The 23911-nt window shown below is 41.2% G+C and overlaps 1 protein-coding gene across 10 annotated transcripts in view; it reads right to left on the reverse strand.

The window, feature by feature from the left end:
- Positions 1-23911, reverse strand: part of MAP2 (microtubule associated protein 2) — a 176007-nt gene that overhangs the window by 151502 nt on the left and 594 nt on the right. For 9 of the 10 annotated variants that reach the window (XM_069983246.1, XM_069983252.1, XM_069983251.1 and 6 more), the window contains exon 2: positions 1228-1273. The gene's annotated coding sequence lies outside the window, so the exon portion shown is untranslated. Of the gene's footprint in view, positions 1-1227; positions 1274-2605; positions 2655-23911 lie in introns of those variants that run through there. The other variant, XM_069983240.1, reaches the window with a different exon arrangement.

Below are 23911 nucleotides of genomic sequence, written 5' to 3' on the forward strand. Positions count from 1 at the left end.
CGTTGTGTGAACATAGCTATATACTGTATATGTTTTCGATTGGAAATGGTGGATAGGATTTTAGTTTTTAGCTTCATCAGCAAAGAGCAAGTGTAAGCACCTATAAGATGTTCTGGTAAAGCTATATTGGTATGTACAGTAATACCACGTAAATAGCCCTCCTAAGTGTCAAACAGAGGACCAACGATGCTCATTACTATATGTTCTTTCTATGTGTCACCTTTCCTTTCAGCCCTACCATTGAGTCTTACAGTAAACACTAATATGGCTGTCCACTGCATACGTAGAATGATTAACTAAGTTTATTGTGGGGTTTTGTATAGAATTCAAAAATTAAACTCTATTAAAAACTCTTAGCCCTTATTCACACGTCCTATAAAGTTGTCTGCAATTGCGGATCCGTAATCACAGTTCAACTTAGAGCACATTGATGTATATCGGGCTATTCACTAAGTCCGTGATAATTTTGATCCGTGATCCATTCCGTAAAAACAAAAAGGACATGCTCTAGTGCGGATTGTGATTACGGTATGGATTACTATGGGATCCGTATTTTTTATGGACGGCACGGATGTCACATCTGTGCTGTCTGCAAAAAACACGGATCAAATCTATGCAAACTAGTACTATTCACATTTTACGGAAACTGATGAAATTACAGATGATTTTCCACGGAGAAAAAATAGCTGGAGCTTTTGCAGCCCAGAAAAATCACTGAACGTGTGAATTAGGCCTTATAGGTGCCTTAAGAGGGACTCATCCCATTAAAAATGCAGTTTATTCTGCAAGCAGCATGTTATAAAGCAGGAGGAGCCGAGCAGATTGATACATACAGTAGTTTGTGGGGAAAAGATTTAGTATAACCTGTAAATTATTGGTGTACACTTCTGCATATCCTGGACTTAGGAGTCCAGTGGGCGGTCCTACTCAGTGTCTTACCTGTATGATTGTGCATACAGAGATAACTGTCAATCACTCAGTAGATTAGTGGTCATCAGAAAAACTAATAAACACAGGGAACACATTGTCACCCAGTGCCCTTCAAAAACAAACACTGACTTGTCTAATAACTGTTTTGTAAACCTGGGTGCAGCTGGAACTGACACAGCGCTAATCGCTTCATCTGCATGATTTTCACCTAATGAATGCATTAAATTGACCTAATTTTATTTTCCGTGTCCCTCTCTATATGTGCAATGACAATAGCAACCTTCTCGGAGAGCTTACCAGTGTTCAATCGGGCATCCAGCACTGAGACCAGCAGGAGAGTTATCTGAAACCAGAGAGTAAACAATGCATTAATTATTCACACATCAGATCCACAGAACAATTTCTCCCTTTGTATTTGGGGAAGCGAGTGATACCTCTGAGACATTACAGGGTACGAAACCATAATGATGCGAATGAACAAATTCAACGCAGTACTAATCTCTGTAAGCTCCAATTAAAAATGATTAGATGAAAACAATCCAAAGCCAAGTCCACATAGATATTTTGTCTGTGTTGGCTATTTTGTTTGTAATGAGCTATAGCCGGAAAAATTACATGAACGTGGTTTGAGTTCCTTCCTGCTCTGACACTCAAATGGGAAGTTGACGGTGACATTGGGACATTCTTAAAGGGATTCTAATACTAATGTCCTATTCTAATTTAAAATTGGTGAGGCACCCACCTTAACTGTCTGAAGGGGCCAGGGCACTCAAACAAGTGCTGCGTCCCCCTTTATAGTTTACAGCGCCATGCATTTAGTAGTGACCGAGCCTGGTATTGCAACTCAGTTCCATTTATTTGATAGCCCTACTAGGCAAAAATAAACAAATGTGCCCTGTTTCTATATACCCATAGAGCGCAGGCATCAAGCTGGAGCCATACAGCTGTTTCAAAACTACAACTCCTATCATTCCTTGACAGTTAAAGCTTTAGCTGTCCACAGATGATGGGAACTATAGCTGGGGGGGCTGTGAAATAGATTTTTTATATGTCCTAGAGACATGTCGAAAGTTTTGATTAGTCTGTGTCTAAAGGCCCTATTGCATGGAACGTTTATCGTTTAAAAATTTGCTAAAACAAAATGAACGACTATCTGTCCGTGTAATAACACCCAACGATAAAATGACGAATAGAAAATCGATCTTTTTTGTCTTTCAACATGTTGAAAAATTATTACCAATTATTCGCATATTTGTTCGTGTAATAAGTCGTTTGCCAATAAAACATGAAATGTGGGCTGTTCTGAGGAACAATTAGTGACCATACAACGACGTAAAAACGATTGTTCATAACAGTAATCTGTGAATGTAATAACCTCAGAATCGTTAGCTAAAAAAATCGATAGTTATCACTAGCGAACGATCGTTATAACAAATCTTTAAACGATAATCGCTACGCACAATCCAACAGCCTCAGTCACATGGTTTAGAGCCTGGAGAGAACATGCTCAGTGCACACTTCTCCCAGTTCTATCTAGCAATTGGTTGGGGTCTAAGAATTGGTTGGGGTCTAAGAATTGCACTAAGAATCTGAGCAATCAAAACTTTTGATAAGTCTCTACGACATATTAAAAAATGTTTTTTAACTTCCAGTGCCACTAATTTGGAATGTTTACCTCTTAATTCCTTTTCCAGATTTTTGGCTGTCTGTGCACCTTCTGACTTCTGGCTGGTATAGATGAGGGGGGAGATTTATCAAACATGGTGTAAAGTGAAACGGGCTCAGTTGCCCCTAGCAACCAATCAGATTCCACCTTTCATTTTCCAAAGAGTCTGTGAGGAATGAAAAGTGGAATCTGATTGGTTGCTAGGGGCAACTGAGCCAGTTTCACTTTACACCATGTTTGATAAATTTCCCCCGAGCTCTCTATAGATAGACCACACCCACTTTGGAAAAAACCTGCAAATGTTTCTGCCAATCAAAGATTGTGTAATAACTTGCTACTTTTATATGCCAGAAAATACAATAACTTCCTCCCTCTCTCTTTCCTTTTCAATCTACTTTCGTGTCAAAATCTGAATTCCAGCCTGAAAGGGATGAATAAGTAGAAAAAAAAAATTAAAAGATAAAATTATGAAGACAATAAAGTATAATAATACTGATTGTGTTCCCGATCTTAACAATTTCTTCACGGTGGGACATAAAGGGAATGTTTCATCTGCAATGCTTTTGTCTATATAGAAGTAACACGTCGGGCCTTGTCAATTTCCGCTGCTGCGAATGTAGTCAGATGAATAAACTTTATCCTTCTTTTTTAGTATACTACAACCATTTCTAAAGCCTATTTTTACACTCTGTCCATCAGTATCCATAGGCTGGGCAGTCCCTGATGTATATGTCTAACATATACCGATGACAGATCCCACTTAGTGCCCTAGTGCCATCTGACTTCTTGGTAAATGGGGGTCTATGGATTTGTTTAACACAGGCATGGGGAACCGTCAGCCCTCCAGCTGTTGCAAAACTACAATTCAGATCATCCAGGCATGATGGGCATGAGGGCCGAAGGTTCACCAAGCCTGGTTTAACGCATGTAATGGGACCTAATTTACAGTCAGACGCTATGATACCATGTGTCCTTTCATTCCATAGACCCCTTTTTATAACTGTGATAAATACTTCCCTTGATTATGTCTGACATTTTATACACTATGGGGGAGATTTATCAAACATGGTGTAAATTGAAACAGGCTCAGTTGCCCCTAGCAACCAATCAGATTCCACCTTTCATTTTGCAAAAAAGAAATTAGGAATGAAAAGTGGAATCTGATTGGTTGCTAGGGGCAACTGAGCCAGTTTCACTTTACATCATGTTTGATTAACCTCCCCCTATGGTTTTTTCATTGTACTGGCTGCTGTAGGAATTTTATATTCCCTGTCTATACAAGCCATGTCTGTTGTTTAGTCTGAACGCTGGAACAATGCGATGCATGCTGTAAGTATTGCCGCTCATCTTGCCAAGCACAATGCAGCTGCTAGCTGCAGAGATTTACAGGTGGAGAAGAGAGCAGGAATAGTGAGCGGGTCAAGAAAAAATGACATTTTACATCAGGAAAACAAAAACAATGATTCTAGAAAGAAAACACTAAGGATCATCGGCTGGTCACATATTCAATTCACATTCTACTATCAATGTCCTAAATGTTCATATTGCACATTCACGACTTTGCATTACGTTTCTGCTTTCACCCTTTCACCCCAGCTTGTTACGTCTCACTGTAGCTGCAAGTATATAATCTAATGAATATTTACTCTACATACATCAAGAAAAATCTGATCACATACAGAATGGTAATGAGGCTATTACCTCCAACCTATTAGAATCCGGTGAACTGGTCAGAAATAGTGCCTGTTTTAAAGGGGTACTCCAACATCAGGTAAAAATAAAATAAACATGCTGCAGCAGAGGCAAATAGCATTGCTTACCTGTCTGCCCCAGTTCTGAAACCACAACAAATCTATTTGTTTGGGTGGGGGTGTAGTTCGGCATTTCTTGGCTATAATTCCCAGTTGAGTCATTGCTTAGTATGAATAAAGTCCCAGAATTCATTTTTTTATCAGCTGTTCATCCCAGTCCTCTATACCTGCATACTTCCCTCCCACAGCACTTCTGCCAGTTCTCCACCCAAAGTTAATGCAGAAAATCTTTTTTCACTGTAGGCTATTGCATCAGTGAGGTTGCAGCACCCGCTGCATTTATTCCCTGACTGCTCTGCATCATTCATCACAAAAAAGGCATGCTGTAAAAAACCCTCCCTTTTCCTAAATGTCCCAATAAACATGGATATGTACAGAATATGTTTACATAACATGGACATATTAGAGTAGGCTCATAGTAATATTTTTTTTTCTGCTGCACTACCTCTGTAAAAGCTGTCAGACAAACAGTAATTTGGCCAACACCCGACCCCCCCATACACATGAACATTTGGCTCAACTGAGTGTTCACGTGTGTTCTCCATGGGGAGAGGGGAGATAAGTTGCTGTCAAACAGCTCTGGTGGTGGTTTATTTCCCTAAAAACAAAAGAGTCCCACAACTGACAAGTCGCACAAGGCAGGCAGATCCAGGACTAATCTTTACCTGACCTGCATGGCTAATTTACATAAACAGCTGAGATAATTTTTTAAGGCAGGATCCACATAATATAGAAGAGGTCACCATTATTAATGCTTAGAGGACCTGCACACCATCTAATGATTATTTCATGAGAGAAAATGGTGCCAAATTCTCCATCACTGACAACTGAAATGAATATATAATGAATAATTAAAGAAAAGTTATGACTTACTGAAGTATAATAATCCTGAAAGCTAAACTGGGTTGTAAAGTTGTCCGGAGGTCCTGAGAACACAAGCTGCCTCAGCTAACCCCAAACCACACTGGGAATTATATTTCAGAGAAATTCCTGAATTCTTCCCACTTGGGTTAATTTTAGACTTCCATGCTGCTCACTAAATGGCTCATAGAATCCTTGTCTTTCTTGTAGATAACTGTTGCTTATCAAAAAGTAGAGTTAGTTGCAAGATATTACTAATGAAATGGATTTCCTGGACTTTAATATTGATGGGATAGCCATATGCTACGTTTACACGGAACGATAATTCACCCAATCGTACGATTAACGATGTCGGAGTAAAGTTTTTTTTATTTATAACGATCAGCGTTTAGACGGTACGATATATCGTACGGAAATTCGTTTTGCGATCGTTTTGCGATCGCTTAAAGCCTATCTCACACATTGGTTAAATCGTCGAACGACTGTTCACATGGAATGAGCTGCGAATTTTTTGCGAATGATCAACGACGATTTGAGAACCTGCTGAAAGATCAATTGTTGATCGTTCGCTGCGTTTACACGTATGATTATCGTTCGAATTCGACCCTTATCGTGCACATTCGCACAATAATCGTTCCGTGTAAACGAAGCATTAGGATAGGCAGTCAATATCTGATCAGTTGTGAGCTGACCCAAACCAATCAATTAAAAAGAATCCGTCAGCTGTATTTCATGCTCATGGATTCAGACATGGGCCGATAGCTGATCGGGTAATAAAACATATATCACCTGTATCTTAGCTGATGGCTGTACGCAATATTATAGTCATCATTTTCTACCAAGATCAAGGGTAATAAAGGCTGTGCTGAGCTGCAGCATGCATGCCTTCTCCCACCCCCACCCCCCTCTGCTCTGCATGATTTATGTACATGGTTTGGCTTCCAGTATTGAGCTGTGTACATCAGTCATGAAGGATACAAAGAGGTGGGGGAGGATAGAGGCATGCATGCTGCAGGTCAGCCCCACCTCTTTGACTCTTGATCTTAGAAACAATCAACGATCAGCTTAGAGACTGTATCATTTATTTTTTCTCCTTATCAGCTATCTGCCTATGTCTGCAGCTCATGATATAGAGCTCACAGATTCCATTTAATGGTCCCAAAAGAATTTACATGTCAATTTTTGGGTTGAGAGTGGCAACAGCAGAGGCGCGCAAGCTCTCCCATAGACAGGCTCTGGCACACTGAGGCAGGCGGGATTATGCGGCGGAAAGTTCTAGTTGCAACAAATACACTACAATACAGTCATATTACAGTCTTGTACAATGGTTTTAGTCTCATAGGGGGAAATTTATTAACCTGGTGTAAAGTAGAATTGGCCCAGTTGCCCCTAGCAACCAATTAGAATTCAGCTTTTATTTTCCAAAGAATCTGTGAGGAATGAAAGGAGGAATCTGATTGGCTGCTAAAGTTATACTTTAGACCAGTTTGATAAATCTCCCACATAATTCTTTTCACTGAGGTATTGTGAGACACGATGTTGAAGGATTATTATATGCTACATTATGCAGAATGAAAAGCAACAGGTCTGTGTACGTCGTCCCAGGTTGCTAAGGCAACAATGTCTGCCTCTTAATCATCTGTGGCGGGGTCTAGCAATTTGGGCTGTTGGCTAGAAAAATCAGGTCTGACCTGGAAAGACTGGTTAAAGTGCCCTGGTCAGATGTATTTGACGGAGCTTATACAGTGGTACCTCAGTTCTCAAACTGCTCTGAAACAATTCAGTTCTCAAACAGTTTTTTCAAGGAAAGTTTGCTTTAGTTCATAAACACTTTCTGCATTAAAGAAAAACTCCAGATAAGAAAAACTTGTTTTCTATTAAAAGTACATTAAAAGTTATCTAGATGCGTCTATACAATGTATTACTGTATCTGTACAGATTTGCCAAACTGGTAGCTGATAGAAATCCAGGAAGTGAAAAAAAAAAAGGCCCCTGTGCCAATTCACATTGTCTCCTGCTCCCTCTGCTATCCCCCCCAGGAGACAAATCTTACATGCCTCTGTCTCACATTGTGTGCTGAGGACAGGCTGATGATGCAGACAGGGGGCAGGGTGTGATGTCACAGGAGGCTTGGCTGGATAACCCAATCCCCTGACTGATTCACCATCTCTGACCGAACAGAAGCATCGGCTGCACTAATTTTACTGATTATAATGGGTGGGGGCTGTGATGATCACATGAGGGAAAGCATTGCATTCTGGGAAATGCCAAACCAGGAAGAACAGAAACACAAAACAGAGCAACCCCCCCCCCCAAACAAATGGATTTTTAGTAGTTTCAAAACTGGGATAGACAGGTAAGTAATGCGTTATGCTTCTGCAGAAGTTTCATTTTTTTTAACCTCTACCTGGAGTTCCCCTTTAAGTAGAGTAATACCTCAGTGTTCGAACGCTTCTGAATTAGAACTGTTCAGTATTCGAATGAAAATTTACCCGGAAGTAATGTTCTGAATTCAAACTACTCGGTATCCAAATGTTTTTGCGAGTGTGGACCGTGGGTTGTACGTGGTGAGTTCAGCACTGGTGAGGTTTCATATACAGAACTGTATAAGACAGTATAGTACAGTCCATGCACCACCATCTCCAATCCTGTACAATGTTGTATAAGACTGCTGGAGTGCATATACAGTACAGTAGTAGTACAGTCAGTGCACCACCATCTCCCATCCTGTACAGTACTGTATAAGACTGCTGGAGTGCATATACAGTACAGTAGTAGTACAGTCAGTGCACCACCATCTCCCATCCTGTACAGTACTGTATAAGACTGCTGGAGTGCATATACAGTACCGTAACACTACAGTCAGTGCACCACCATCCTTCCCTATACAATAAAGAAGGTGTGGAGATAGTGACTACTGTACTAGAATTGCGGGTTTTGTTGAACATTTCTTATTGTGCCATACAGTATACTGCCATTCTGTTCTGTACTGCAGTGATTAAACTGGGCACTTTTCGAAATAATAAATGATACTATAGTTAAATATTGGTGGGTGCTGGAACCAATCAAACACATTTCCTTTTTTTTCTAAGGGAAGAAACTGCTCGGTCCTCAAACTGCCTTTCTCAACCAATTAAGTTTGAGTACAGAGTTAGCACTGTAACGCTATGTTCACACAACGTATGTGAGGTAGAAATCACGAATCACGTGAAATCACGAATCACGAATACACAAATACTGATTTCATATGAATCAATGGAATCCCGACTGGAGTGTATACACATGGTATACACTCCAGCCAGTATCCCTAGCGGCGCTGCAAAAAACTGACACGTCATTCATTGAATAGCAGCCGCAGAGAACCTGTCAGGGAATTCAGATGCGGGCGCAGCAGTGTGTGCCCGCATCCGAATTCAGTGGCAGTGAAGATCATCTGGCGGTACTTCAGTACTGGCCGGGATGATCTTCTCTGACACCGAGCCATTCCGTGACCTGGTTGAGTCACCGACTAGCCGGTGTCTTAAGCCATGTGAACACAGCCTAATACTGAACTGAATTAGCTACTTTAGCACTATTTTACATAGCACCCTATACACTAGATGCCAACCCATTTCAGACGAAAAACAATTCTGCCAAGTATGTTAGCATAGCCTTGGCACTGATAGAAGAAATGCTAGTCTCTCTAACCCAGCTTTACCAAAAACAGGTATAAAAAAAAGCCAGCGAAAACATTAAGGCTTTAACACAACACTGTAAATGACAGTTTATTCTTTGAGGCATACATTTAATGGGAGCATCAGATGACATGTTATGTGACATCATTTATAATCATTATATAGTGTACTGTTAGCTTTATAACCTTTTTAATATGACATTAGAGAACCCTACATTTAAAGGATGTATTGAGCTGGGCATCAAACTAGTCCAGAAGCTCATATACACGCCATAAGGCTCCATTCAAACCCCTGAGGACAAGGGATGATTCAGAGGCGTGAATCACACTGTTCACAGCATCCACCCCGAGAGAGACGCTTTAACCTACACAGCCGGCACTGAGCTCTGACATATGCAGAACAGGACGGAGCTGTTTATTGGACAGCGACAAAGAAGTGACTTCTTTATATCACTCTCCTAATTAAAGACATGCCGGCTCGTGGAGATGTCATGTGTAACTGCAATGCAGTCTGCATTATTGATCTACCTAGGACTTAAGCTTTGTAGGGAATAAAAAGCCATAGTGAAAACACAAAATTAAAGGAGAAGTCTGATAAAAATGTTTATCAAAATATTGTATTCCCCCCAAAAGTTATACAAATCAACAATATGCACTTATTTCGGGAAATGCTTATAAAGTGCTTTTTCCCCGACTTACTACTGCATCAAGGCTTCACTTCCTGTATAACATGGTGATGTCACGACCCGACTCCCAGAGCTGTGCGGGCTGTGGCTGCTGGAGAGGATGATGGCAGGGGGACACTGAGGGACACAGGGCACTGGAGGGACACTGAGCATCCCTTTGCCATCATCCTCTCCAGCAGCCACAGCCCGCACAGCTCTGGGAGTTGGGTCATGACATCACCATTTTATCCAGGAAGTGAAGCCTTGATACAAAAGTAAGTGCAGGGTAAAAAGCACTTTATGTGAATTTCCCGTAATAAGTGTATATTGGTGATTTGTTTTTGGGGGGAATACAATATTTTAATAAAAATTTTCACTGGACTTCTCCTTTAATACAGTCCTTTACAGGCCAAATAATAATGTCATGGAATGACAATTTTGTATTTTCATGATCTTCCAAAAATTATAAAGCAGAAGTGCTGCTGGCATTGACTTATATGCAACGGCATCACTAATACTGACTCTCTCATTACATAGAAGAAAACCTATATCTGCATCTCAATGCCTACCACATTGGCCCATGCGTCATCTTTGCCCATCTGACATCAGCCAAAAAGATTTAAGCAGGAAAGAGTGAAATCGAACAGATTGTGCAAAGTAATTGAAGGGACATTATTTTTAGTACATTTTTATGGGGGCAGCTATGTTACCTGAGGTGTTTTTAAAAGCATTTAGTGAAACATTTTACAGCAAGTTTCGTGGACATAGAAACAATGAACATGTCAAGGCACTATTCTTTGTATGGGACACATTTGTGAGCATGCTCTGAAACCTCTGTGCAAAGGTCATTTCGCAGGGAGGGGAAGGCTGAGCTTTTGTCTTTACTATCTAATAGTGTCACCTTTCGATGTAATTCTGTACAGTTCACTTTCTCTCAGCCCCCTACTTATCATCATAGACAGGACAGGAAGTCTAAGGTTTAGGTTTAAGCCTACTGGTCAGAATAAGAACAGCAGGATTACAGGATTATTTTATAACAGTGATGGCTAACCTTGACACTTCAGCTGCTGCAAAATTACAATTCCCATCATGCCTGAACAACCAAAGATATGGCTTTGGCTGCCCAGGTATCATGGGTATTGTAGTTTTGCAACAGCTGGAGTGTCAAGGTTAGGGTACTATAACACGGCCCGATAACTGTAAACGAGCACCGATCTGCTAGATTGGCGCTCGTTTACTGGGCCTTTTACACCGCCCGTTAATCGTTTAACAACGGCTGCACTGACATTGTTACTGATGTCCTTGCAGCCCTTGCTTAAACTGCATACATTACCTGTCCACGGTCCAGGGCTCCCCTTGGGTCCGCTTCTCCCTGGTCCAGCGTGCTGCATCTTCAGAGCGGCATGTCTCAGCTGACAGGCCGCTCAGCCGGTCCCGGACAGTGATTGGCGGAGCGGCTGTCAGCTCAGACAGGCCGCTCTAAAGCTGCAGGGTGCGGTATCCGGGGAGAAGCAGACTGCAAGGGGAGCCCTGGACCGTGGATGGGTAATGTATACACTTTGCAGGGCTCCTCTTGCGCTCTGCTTCTCAGCGGGTTCCACGTGCTGAAGCCCCATTGGTCCCGACCTGTGATTGGCTGAGGCCGCTCTGAAGCTGGAGCCACGGGACTCGGTGAGAAGCAGAGCGCAAGAGGAGCCCTGCAGCATGGATAGGTAATGTATACAGTTTGGAAATCGTCAGGCGCCGGGCGTGCATTGCTATTACACGTAGCGATGCGTGGTCGGCACCCGACAATTATAGGTCTAAACCTATATCAACAATCAGCCGATGATCACTGTCATCGGCTGATCGTTGTGTTTATTACACGGAGCTGGATATGGCCGATTCGGCCGATTATTGTTCCGTAAAACAGGGCCCTTAGCTGTCACTTTTTTATAAGATAAATTGTAAAATGCAAAATCAAGAAATACATCCTCACAACTTGTTTAAAAAACTTTCGATCATCATTTTCTGATGACACTTTCCCTTAAACTCTGTGGCCCATAGAAGAGAGCAGCGGTCTGCTGCCGCTGCTCCTATTGCATGGGGCACCAGTCACTCCTATTGCATGGGGCAACAGCCAGCAGACCATTGCTATTGGGATCGTGATTTTGGTTGTGCATGTCGACTGATTGTTGCCTTTTAACATGAATTATTACACTAAACAATTATCGTCCGGAACAGCGAGTAATGGCCAAGAACGGCCGATAATCGTCTGGTGTAATAGTACCCTAAGAACCCAGTGATATACAGCTGGGTTCCAGCTGCAACAGCTGAGACCATTCCAAGCTGTTTCTAAGCCACAGTCAATAACAACCATGGCAACTAAGTGGTTAGACAGAGAACGGGTTGGAACGCAAACAAATAAAGAAAAATGTAAAAACAAACTGTCCATAAGATGCCATACATAAAAAAAACTTTTTTCTGACTTGTTTGTACAATGACACAGCTAGATTGGCACCATGCGTTATTACATTACATATAAAGGTCTTTGTTTGCATGCTGGCCAGATTCTACAGAAATTAAACTGTATTCTGTAAATCACAAATTAAACTGTATTCTGAAAATGACAAAGTAACCATTAAGAGTCAAAACAAACAAAATGTGACCTATAAATGTTATATCAACTCAAATGATCTGCCATCAACTGGGAAGAGAAACAAACATGACACAGTTACATTAGACAGAATTAGTTTCTGGGTGTGTAAACCTCCTGCATATGTGTACAGGTAACTGGCTGGCACCAGGTGGTTGGTGTATAACATTATGTCAATAGTTTGAAAAGCATGAATATTAAGAATATTAGCAAAGTATACATTAGGTAGAGCATATTCTCAACTCCATTAACCTTTTCACAACCTGGGGTCATTGATACATCAATGCTCAGGTTGTTTTTGGCCATCAGCTTATGAGATCATAATGATCCCATAAGCTGATGTCCCTGTGTCTGCCCCCTCTCTTCTGTCCCCTGCCGATGTTAATCTTGTGACAGCGGCAGGGGAGAGAGGGGAGGGGCAGATCTTATGGCCACGTGCCCGGGGCGCACCCTGCTTCCCTTCCTCCCCTGCCGGCCTCCGTAGCCAGGAAACCAAAAGCCTGAGGCTTCCAGTTTCCATGGCTACCATCAGGGCTCTGCGATCACTTCACAGAGCCCCGATGGACACCGGACAGAGAATTCTCCCTCTGTAGAGGGAGAATTCTCTATCAGAAGCCCTATAGATGCTGCGGTCGTGCTGACCGGAGTATCTATAGGGTTAACTCTTAGCACCGAGCGTGGCTCCGGCGCTGAGAGATGCGGCGGGTCCCCGGCTATCACTGACAGCCGGGACCCGCCACGGATGACACAGGCGCAAATTAACATCGCTGCAGAGTCAGGCATAGGCTGCAGCAACGTTAATTTACTGCCCAGCAGCGGGAGAGGGTTAATACATCAAGTTTGTATGTATGGTAAGAATCTTTTTTATTACAGGTATTGGGATTGGTAGTATGCGCAGTTTCCCACCAGAGGATAATAATATGCAAACAGTGCCTTTCCCCAAAACCTATAATTGCAGCCGTAGCCTCCATTAGCAATGCCTGGGGAGAAAAATAGCGCTTTAGTCTTTAAAGTAAATGTGTACCTTTGTGTATAAAATGGTATCTTCTATCATCTCATAGAGACATGTTGGAGGATAGAATCAATGGGAGTTCTTTTGCTGAGACCTCTATTGATTACTAGAATGAAAGGACTATACTATAATTGGCCTTGCATCTAAAGAATGTTGCGGCCTTTTTGTTCTAACAATTGATGTGCCCCTCATGAGACTGGTCTTGAATAACTAAACAGAGTTACATAGTGGATAAGGGTGAAAAAACACCATCAAGTTCAGCCTATAAGCCTACTGTGTTGATCCAGAGGAAGGCTACAAACTCTAACTACGGGTAAATTTCCTCCCAACTAGTATGGCAATCAGATTCAATTCCTGGATCAAAGTCCTATCACAAAAACTCTAGTACCTATAACTTGTAATATTATACAGTGGTCCCTATACTTACAATGACCTCCGGTTACAATATTTTTACCAACAATGGTTCTTTCCGGACCATTGTAACATGAGACCAAACACAACATGCAATGCTACAGACAGTCAAGATATATGAAACACGTGAATAACTAGATGATCGCCCAATAAAAGTGGCCATTTTACTGGTATAAACCCAATAATAGTGAAATGCATGCACTGATAGGCTGTCTAGTATCTCCTCTTTACAATAAAGTGTGAGGCATACATACACAATGGTCGTCCTGGAACCATATCCATGCCCTCTTAAACTTATGAGTAATGGGTCAGCAATCACATTATATGGCAGAGCGTCCATAGTCCTAGTGCTCTTACAGTAAAGAATCTCATCTGTCATGGTGTTGAAACCTTTTTTCCTCTAGATGTAAAGGATGCCCCATTGTCATGGTTAAAGGGGTTATCCATCGCTACAAAAACATGGCCACTTTCCCCCTACTGTTGTCTCCAGTTTGGGTGGGGTTTTGAAACTCAGTTCCATTGAAGTAAATGGAGCTTAATTGCAAACCGCACCTGACCTGGAGACAACAGTAGGGGGAAAAGTGGCCATGTTTTTGTAGCGCTGGATAACCCCTTTAAAGGTCTGGGTAGAAAAGGATCACTAGAAAGATCCCTGTACTGTCCATTAATATAGTTGTATATTATAGTCAGATGCCCCCTAAGTGACCCCTAAAATCTTAGAGAGGGGTAGTACAATATTTGCCAAGGAGACCCTCTGGCTGTGTATACTCTATTATTATACAGTATATAATCTATTGTCTAAAGGGGTATATACAGGTTAGAGAAATGTTGTCCAAAACCTATATAGGAGGAGATTTATCAAACATGGTGTAAAGTAGAACTGGCTCAGTTGCCCCTACCAACCAATCAGATTCCACCTTTCATTCCTCACAGACTCTTTGGAAAATGAAAGGGGGAATCTGATTGGTTGCTAGGGGCAACTGAGCCAGTTCCACTTCACACCATGTTTGATAAATCTCCTCCTATAGATTTATAATGATTAGCTGATCTTATATATTGAGCTGTCCTAATTATTACCCCATACCCATATTCCCAAATATCATGGGAAAGAACAATTTGACATATTGGAGTTCAGTGGTCTCCTTTTCCCGAATGAATACATGTATGCTTGACTGGACCAATGCTTGTATTTTTAAAGTATGGATGATTCTTAAAATATGATGTAATGATCTAATACATTCCTATTCAGGAGTTCTAATCTGGCTGATTCTTAAAATTGACATCTTGTAGCAGGCAACGTGCCAGTGTGTTCAAGGTACGAACAGCTCGTCTTTGCAGAACAAGTACCTACAACCTTCCTAATAAATTGCATAACAGAGGAGTATTGCATCTAAACACACTAAATGATGATTATTAAAACGATTAGGCATTAATATTAACATCAAAGGGGCTAATTATTTTCGGTCTAAGTGGCATGAGGGTGTCAGCAAATTATGCCAACCGTTCAGCTGTTTATTTGTACCGTGTGATCGGTTCTTTAAACTGTCGTTCCCAAACTAACCAAACAAGTCAGACATGTTACATTTATTTCCCAGCAAGTCCAGCATGTAGTCCAACTGTACAGACACAGCTTTTCAGAATAATACAATTGTTATTTCCACAGTCAATAGGACACTAGAGATACACCCATCTAGCGTTAACCGTGCCCCCCCCCCCCCCACACACACACACACACATGCCCCTGCTCCTACCTGCTCGCGGCAGTAAAGGGGAAACGAGGAGCAAGCAAGCGCTGACCTGACAGGCCATTGCTCATTTGCTCCTCTGAGTCACACTGTGTAATAGGGGCTTTAGATTTTTTTTGCCATGTAATCACCTATAAAAGGGGTTTAAAGGGGGTTTCCAGGTATAGTTTATTGACCTAGTCTCCAGAGAGGCCATCAATATTAAATTACTGGGATGCTGACACTCGATGTCCCAGCTCATTCGCTGTTTGCTACAGCTGGCAGTATACACAACGAAACACAGCAGGAAGTAGATGGCTCTGTACACTGAATCTGCACAAGCCAAAAAGACAGAAATGGCTGCACATCGCACCAATGGCTGACACGAAAGCTTATTCAGCTACATTTAAAACCAACATCAGAAGTTAGTATATAATTTGGCCAAACCATATTGCCTCATGTACCACGTGCAGTTCTTCTGATACACATGAGTCCCTAACCAAAAAACATCACTGTGCCGGTCAGCGACCACAATCCCCGCAAAACGTGCGCAAGCAGAGAAGGAGGGCCACTGTGTACACTGTGTACATACATCAGCTGCTGCTTGCCTCTCAAGTGAATGAGAACTATGCTTCACTACGTATGGCAGTAAACAGCTGATTGTCAGGGGTTCTGGGTGTCAGTACCCACCAATTTTGCCCAGAAAACACCTTTGGGCTATGTTTACACACAGTAATTTTTTTAAGCGAAAAATGCTTGTTATTTTATACTGACGGATGTCAAAAATGGTCATAATCATTATTTATGGCCGTCATCACAAAATAACACCTGTTGACTGTATTCCAGAAACAGCACCTCTCTCGTCCTCACTTTGGGTGCGGTTATGCAACTCAGTTCCATTGAAGCGAATGGAGCTGAATTGTAATACCATACACAGCCTGTGGACAGCGGTGGTGCTGTTTTTGCAAGTGGCTAGCTGTGCTTTTTCTAATCCTGGATAAAAGCTTTAATAATCCTGGATAAAAACTTTAAGTGTACTCTTTTACAAAGAAGAAAAAAAAAAAAAAAAGATTCTGTCCGCAGCAATCATCTTGTCGTGCCGTTCACATAGTTAGTATACTATTACACAAAGCGATTTTTCGACGATTAACGATTAACGTTAAACGAACTCAAACGACTGCTATGGCGAACAACCTGAAATCGTTAACCCAATTACACTGAACAATGATCGTTACTTATAATCGCTATTGCGTTCGTCCTGTCGTCGCCACTGCGTTCACCGCTACTGCGAAAGAGGTCTGATTACATGCGAACGATTTGCAAACGATCAACAGTAAAAATAGGTCCAATTTCTATTAAACGACCAACAATTTCTCGTTGGTCGTTTAATCGTTGCCTGCTATTACGCTAAACGATTATCGTTCAAATCCGAACGATTTAACAATACCATCTACAATACCACCCTTAGAATTGATGAAAGGGGACTAATAAGGTTTCCGGACTTCATATAATTAGGGTGCGTTCACACCTACAAGATCCGCAGGAGATCTGCAGCGGATCCGCTAAGTGTGAACGTACCCTTAAAGTTTCTTTGTGTGATGGAAATAAACATAAAAGAACCCTCAGGGCACAGCTCATTCACCGATATAAAAGTACTATTGCAGCCAGATTGGGCCAGATTCCTGGCGCCATTTGACGCAAAAGATTGGTGCACATGTCTAGCATCAAATTTATTATGTAGGGCATGCTTGAGGGCAACTTGATGTGCCCAAAATAAAGTATGACAACAGGTGCGGTATGACAGCAGTCCTGTACAGCTATGATGCGTTCCGATCATACCGATCTTTACCTTGGCACAATGACTCTGCCCCCTAGAGACGACACTACAGATTCCAGAGCACATGTCGTTTCGATGTAAGGATGCACCAAATTTATCAATGAGCCATAGTAATAATCTGGTGCATTTTTAGGCTATGTTCTCACCCAGTATTTGGTTTTGGAGAGGAAATTGTTTTGGTAAAAATAAAACACAAAATGAGGACCAAGGTTCAAAAAAGGGGGGGTGCATATAGTCTTGTACTGTTTAATAGCTACGTGTACTGTACATTGTCTAAGTACTATACAGTGTTGATAAATCTGTCGCACTATGGGGCCTGAGTGTTCGGGTCATGGCATAGGGAACATTTCTCTTTGCTTGTTTGCAGGTATCCACATGAGGAGGAATGAAGAATCACTCATCACTCTGCCAATTCAAATCAGTTCTCCAACTTAAAACATGGTGCTTCTTTCCGTCCCCATTATTAAGTTACAAGCACATGTAAATGACATGGGTAATTTCAGATTCCAATAATTTGCTTGTGCAGCTCTGACTCAGAACTCAGCTTTGATCATTTTTGTCACATATCTCAGACACCCCCTCCAAATCACAGAAGTGCACCATTACATAACCAAGGAGATGTATGTCTACATTATGCCTGCTAAATGCCACCTTTAGCGGAAGATCATTTCTAGATGTTATATTGGTAACCTAGTCATAACATTCATATTGAAAAGGACTAATGGCAGCATCTGATGAACTCTTCCCATGATTCTGCCACTCAAACCTAGCAGTGTTGCAGCACTGTTAAAGGGGTAGTGCGGCGCTAAACAATTATTCACAAAATAACACACATTACAAAGTTATACAACTTTGTAATGTATGTTATGTTTGTGAATGGCCCCCTTTCCCATGTTTCCCCCCACCCACGCTAGACCTGGAAGTGTGGTGCATTATACTCACTGCATCTCGTGTCGACCCCCGTCTACCATCTTGGGACAATGACGTCGTCTTCGGGAGGCTGCCGAACCGCGATTGGCTGAGCCCAGTTATGCTCAGCCAATCGCGCCTGAGCTGCTGATGACGCAGCAGAAGGGGGCCGGCATGAGGGACGGATGGATCGGTTCGGCCGGCCTCCCGAAGACAACGTCATTGTCCCAAGATGCCGGACAGGGGTTGACATGAGATGCGGTGAGTATAATGCACCACACTTCCAGGTCTAGCGTGGGTGGGGGGGAAACATGGGAAAGGGGGCCATTCACAAACATAACATACATTACAAAGTTGTATAACTTTGTAATGTGTGTTATTTTGTGAATAATTGTTTAGCGCCGCACTACCCCTTTAAGGCCCCCATATATGTGAGATATGTGTCATCTAAACCCACCAGTTTTGGTGGGAATGTGGCGCCGGTCTTTTTTTTCTCTAGGTCCCGCCATTTTGGAGAAGTTTGATTCTAAACAAATATGTAAATAAGCTAGTTAACATATTGGAGGTGTTACTCGGCCCGTCCAATGCCTCTTTTGGTGACTGTCATATATGCATAATCATGTCGGTCTTCGACAAGCATGCACAGGATAGCAGCCTGATTCCATACAAAAGCTCTTGTGCAGATGGGCATCAAAGATGGGCCTGATCATTCATATATAAATATACAAAGCAGACACCACCAAAAGAGGCGGCTGGCAGGCTGAGGGAGTGCTCTGGAGGGGCAGAGGAGTGCTCCTAACTAGCTGATTTGTACATTTGCTCTGAATTAAACTTCTCTAAAACATCAGGACCTAGAGAAAAAAGAAGACAGACGCCATAAAGATGAGATATGCAGCTGCAGGGAGATATCAGCAGGTCAGTTTGCACAAACCTGCTGATTGTTCCCCTTTAAAGAGATAAGCCGATACCAGGTGTTCCCATTTGCCCTATAGTGAACCTTCAACTCAGATGAGAATTCATCTCAAGTGTATAGAGCTATAGTATATGCGTGATCATTTTCAAGAGGAGGCCACACATGCAGTTGGTCAAATGCAGCTGAGATGCAATAGGTGGAAGTCTACCTATGTATCATGATTTGGTTGGAAAACTTGTACAGCCATTGGTCTGAAGACAATTATTACATGTGGATGGGTCTATTGGTTGTTGATTTTTGCTCTTGTTATGGTTGTTATTTCTCTCCGTACTCTGCAACAGAGGGGGAGTGCATGCCATTGGTTATGCAGCAATTGCTTTGGAGTAAAAGCATAAATTTCCATTATTTTGCGGCTATTATTCATTTGAATATTTATGTTCTTTCACTGGTTATTTGTAAATATTCATCTTCAATCTCTTCTGTGTTTGATACTAAGTTTTTATTAGACCCCCTGTTTTCTTCAGTCCATAATTATACAGCCACATGAGAAGCCACATTAAGCGCCGTACATAATATTATTATAAACTTTCGATCGCGCTCCAGACTGGGGAACGGTCAGGTCAGATTCTAAGTCAGCAATTAAGCTATCCAGCTGGAAGCAGACACTGCAGCTATAGGGTCGTCTTGGAGCTGTGTTGCCAGCAAGCAGCTCTGTCTAGACACTGGCTCTGCCTCCCCCTGCTTACCCGGGAGCTCAGAGCAACACATCACATTGGTACATGTGGATGAATATTAATTTTACAAAATGTGTAAGTATATTATTATGGAGTATAAAAATTGTAAAAAAAAATATAACAAGTAAAATGTTGTTAATTTATTTAGCGGAGCCTAAAATGAAAAACATGATCATCTCTGTAAACTACGTGTCATAAAAGAGAAGTGACAGGGCTGTCAGACTCATGGCCTCAGGCTTGGATGCAGTTCTCTAATTCTTAGCTTTCAGATTTCTTGGAAGCTCTGTGTTTAGCCCAGACTGCCATAGATATACAAGATTGTATTGTGTGTGAAAAAAGCGCTGCGGAATCTGTTGGTGCTATACAAATAAATATTATTATTATTATTACTATTATTATTATTATTATTGTGGTGGCCTATGGTATAGGAAAGTTTAACATGCTTTCTATACAGTAAGAATGGAGATATGCCAATGCATATGATTCCAATGGAGTATAAATATTAACCAGTTTTTCCTTTGAGTCAATGGGGGTCAAAGGCTATGTTTGACATATGTTCATACATGAAGCATGTTCACCTGAATGTAGTGTAAACATAGCCTAAGACTATTGACTCAATAGGGACTCAATGGCTGATTTTTTTGTAATGTTTTCTCTAATTTTCCATTTTTCTATCTATATTATAAAATAATCCTAAAATCTTGCAGTTTTCATTCTCACAATTGAGGCGAAAACTAAGCTAAGACTTACTGTTGGGTCTGTTGTGATAAGAGGGAGGTGCTGTGAAGTGATCTGTACAGCATTGCAGCAACATGTGACACGAGAAGGTAGATACAAGACAATAGCAGCTCCCTGTGAAATGACCTCTTCAAAGGTAACAGAGCGTGCTCAGTAATGTTTCACATTCATTTCAAGGGGACAGACTCTATCTATTGTCGTCTATGTCCATGAGCCAGGCTGTAAAGCATGTCACTAAAAACAGCTCAGGTAAGATGGCAGCCCCCACTAAAGAGTACAAAAAGTGAAGAAAACTCCAATCAGTAAAAGAAAATCTAGGTGACACATTCCTTTTAACTCTACTGTATGTAGTTGGCAGGACTTCATGCATGGAGAGTAAGTGACATTGACTGTATTGTGGGTTGCCCGATTAATTGACCACTAAATAGCCGCATTAATTGTACTTGAACATTATTGGACATTATTGTAATTGAACAGTGCAAACAGAAAGAACCGGACACTGAATGACGGCATTAATTGATTAATAACTGCCTGGGGAGTATTTATTGAGCGCTGTATAGGAGTATTATGTAGAAACTATATGGCTGTATCAATTTGGAGAAAACTGGGAACTTTCACATTGACATTGACTTTGCAGCTTTTTCTGTCTATTGTATGACATTATGTTGACTGCTTTTTGCATAAACTAGTACTACGTGTAACACAGCAATGTAATAAGCTGAATGACAAGCTAATAGGTACAAACACATTCAATAATCTGCCCTCCAAAATCTGAACTGGGGATGGCTAAGAAAACTGACAGCTGTCCTTGCACTTCACTGGTTGGATAAGCAGCGTGGCAACCCCATATAAAGGGCTGTAGATGCTGGGCACAATAACTGCAGCAACTCATTTGTTTAAAATGATTCAGTCGTTGACTCTGTTGACAGCCTAGAAGAAGAATATCTATCTATCTATAGACATTCCTAATAGTCAGTAGGTCAATATGAGTTATTAACCTCTTTTGGAGGGAGAAATCATGATGTATAAGTCCAGGTTCATACTATGTAAAAACAATAGCCGTATTTAATAACAATATTTCACAGATAACGGCCGTTGTTTACACAACAACGGTCATTGTTATGAAGTACGGCCATTGTTTTTACATAGTGTCAACCTGGCCTAAGGCTGTGAATATTTCAGCATGGCACTTGATGATTGGTACAGCACATGGCAAGACTATTATCTGTCTGTCACTAGAATTTTTATTTATAGTATTGCAGGATGTTTGATGTTGATGTTTTATTCCTCTTCATTTCCATCCCCTTCCCTCCATCTACAACACTAGCAGTATAAACCCCTTTTCTGCTAGTAGAACATGACAAAGCAGAACTCCATGCCAGATGCAAACACTGTTTCCCACACATCCAGTCCTCAGGGACGTCATCATTCATTGCTAATATTTTATCCCATATTCTGTTTAATAAACCTGTTATATTACAGGTGTAAATGGACAGATAAGATTTTGATCATGCATAGTATCCGCCACTACTGCTTTATACAGATTTATACAGTAACCCTTTCAAGGCCTGACATACTGCTTTTCTAGTCTCTTTTGCCTCTTGTAACAAAGAGTTGCAATACAAGGTCTTCAGGATAGGAATAAAAAAAAAATTATAGTATGCCCACATTGTTTGCAGTACAAAACCTGCAAAAGCTGCAGAATAATATGGTAGGAAGATTTTCAAAATATGCATTATAATAATACACAGAAGTATCAAACAATCATGGTTTTTAATCCTATTTGATAATGGGCCTAAGGTCATTGTAACCATAGGATTCTGGCCGATCTATGGTGTGAAGATATAATAGGGACAACAAAGAATTAACGAATGATTGGAAATTCTGCTCATAAATAATAAATCATTGTATTACAGGTAAATCATTATACTGGTCAGACCCATCATGCCATCCGATTATTGATATGATTTTAAATGAGTAAAAGCGGTATTTGATACAATGTAAACGACAGCTTTATAACATTATGTGCCCATCCAATGGTATAGAACAATCACCATAGTCTGACTGTATGAGTAATTGTATAGCAATCTATTATCACCAAAACAATTGCATTAGGTTGTTTACACACAGTGATGTTTGAAACAGGGGAGATGCAAAATAAATATATATATATATATATATATATATATATATATATATATATATATATATATATATATAATACATGTTATATAGCATGGATAGATAGATAGATAGATAGATAGATAGATAGATAGACGATAGATAATGGCAGAGTCATACATGCTGCACATGCTAAAGCAGCTCCTTTGGCTGACACCCCCACACCAGCAGGTGCCATCATAAAGGCAGGGCTGGGCTCTCTATGGGACTAACTAAGGGATTATGAAGCTTCTTTTTTCCTGAGCATGCGCCTTTGTTCAGGCATGAGATGATGCTTGCCTTCCTTTGTCTGCCGGCTGCTTGTATTTCTCCAAACGGCCTTATCTGGAATATTCCTTCCTATGCCTTTTCCCATTTTTTTTATTAGATCCCAGCTTTTCTTTTGATGCGCCCTATTTGCACTACATAAAAGATAGCATTATTTATATGACATCTCATTACCCATTATAAAATCCTAAACTGGCACATATTGGTTTATGTACTAGCAGGTTGTAATAGCTGGCACCAGCCGGGTATAGTCATGCTATCCCCAGAACATCTGGACAGCATTTCATCCTCACTGAAGAATCCAAGCAGAAGAAGTTACATGGATGGCTAGCTTTTATATTCACAGGCCTAATGAAAAGAGATCTATTTTAAAAATAACCTCTGGCTTTATGTACTAAAGGTTGTAAATCTTAAAAAAAAAAAAGGTCTCCGGGGAGCGATTCATCTCTAGTACTCTGGCACCTAGACAGTGCGGCTGATATTCAGCAGGATCCAAAGTCAATGGACATTTAATACTAGAGCCCTGCAACAGCAGCCTGTAGATTATAGGAATGCTGGCAGAACCAGGGCTTAGTCCGCACGTGTGCCAAGATGGGTGACATTACAAACACCTCCTGCCACCTACAAAGTTCCTGGCAATCTTTTATTCTATTTTCTGCGCTATTATTTATACCGTGCCCTGTTGCTACCTTATGCCAGTCATGGCGTTCTCCCCCTCCTCCTCTGATCCATGCACCTGTTCCCTGGAGCCCACATTACCTTCCCTAGCACAATGTAGTGGGACTATTTCTCAGCTGTGTCAGTGTAGCACTGGTGCACTGCAGGCATAATGCGCCCCAGGCTGGGGTGGATATGGAGATGCACTGCAGTGATGAGAGACACAAAAAGTAGGTGTATGTGCAGCAGGGACAATTTATGATCTCCATATTACAAATGTTTCCTAT

The sequence above is a fragment of the Dendropsophus ebraccatus genome, chromosome 9, assembly GCF_027789765.1.
Source record: "Dendropsophus ebraccatus isolate aDenEbr1 chromosome 9, aDenEbr1.pat, whole genome shotgun sequence".
NCBI classification, from domain to species: Eukaryota; Metazoa; Chordata; class Amphibia; order Anura; family Hylidae; genus Dendropsophus; species Dendropsophus ebraccatus.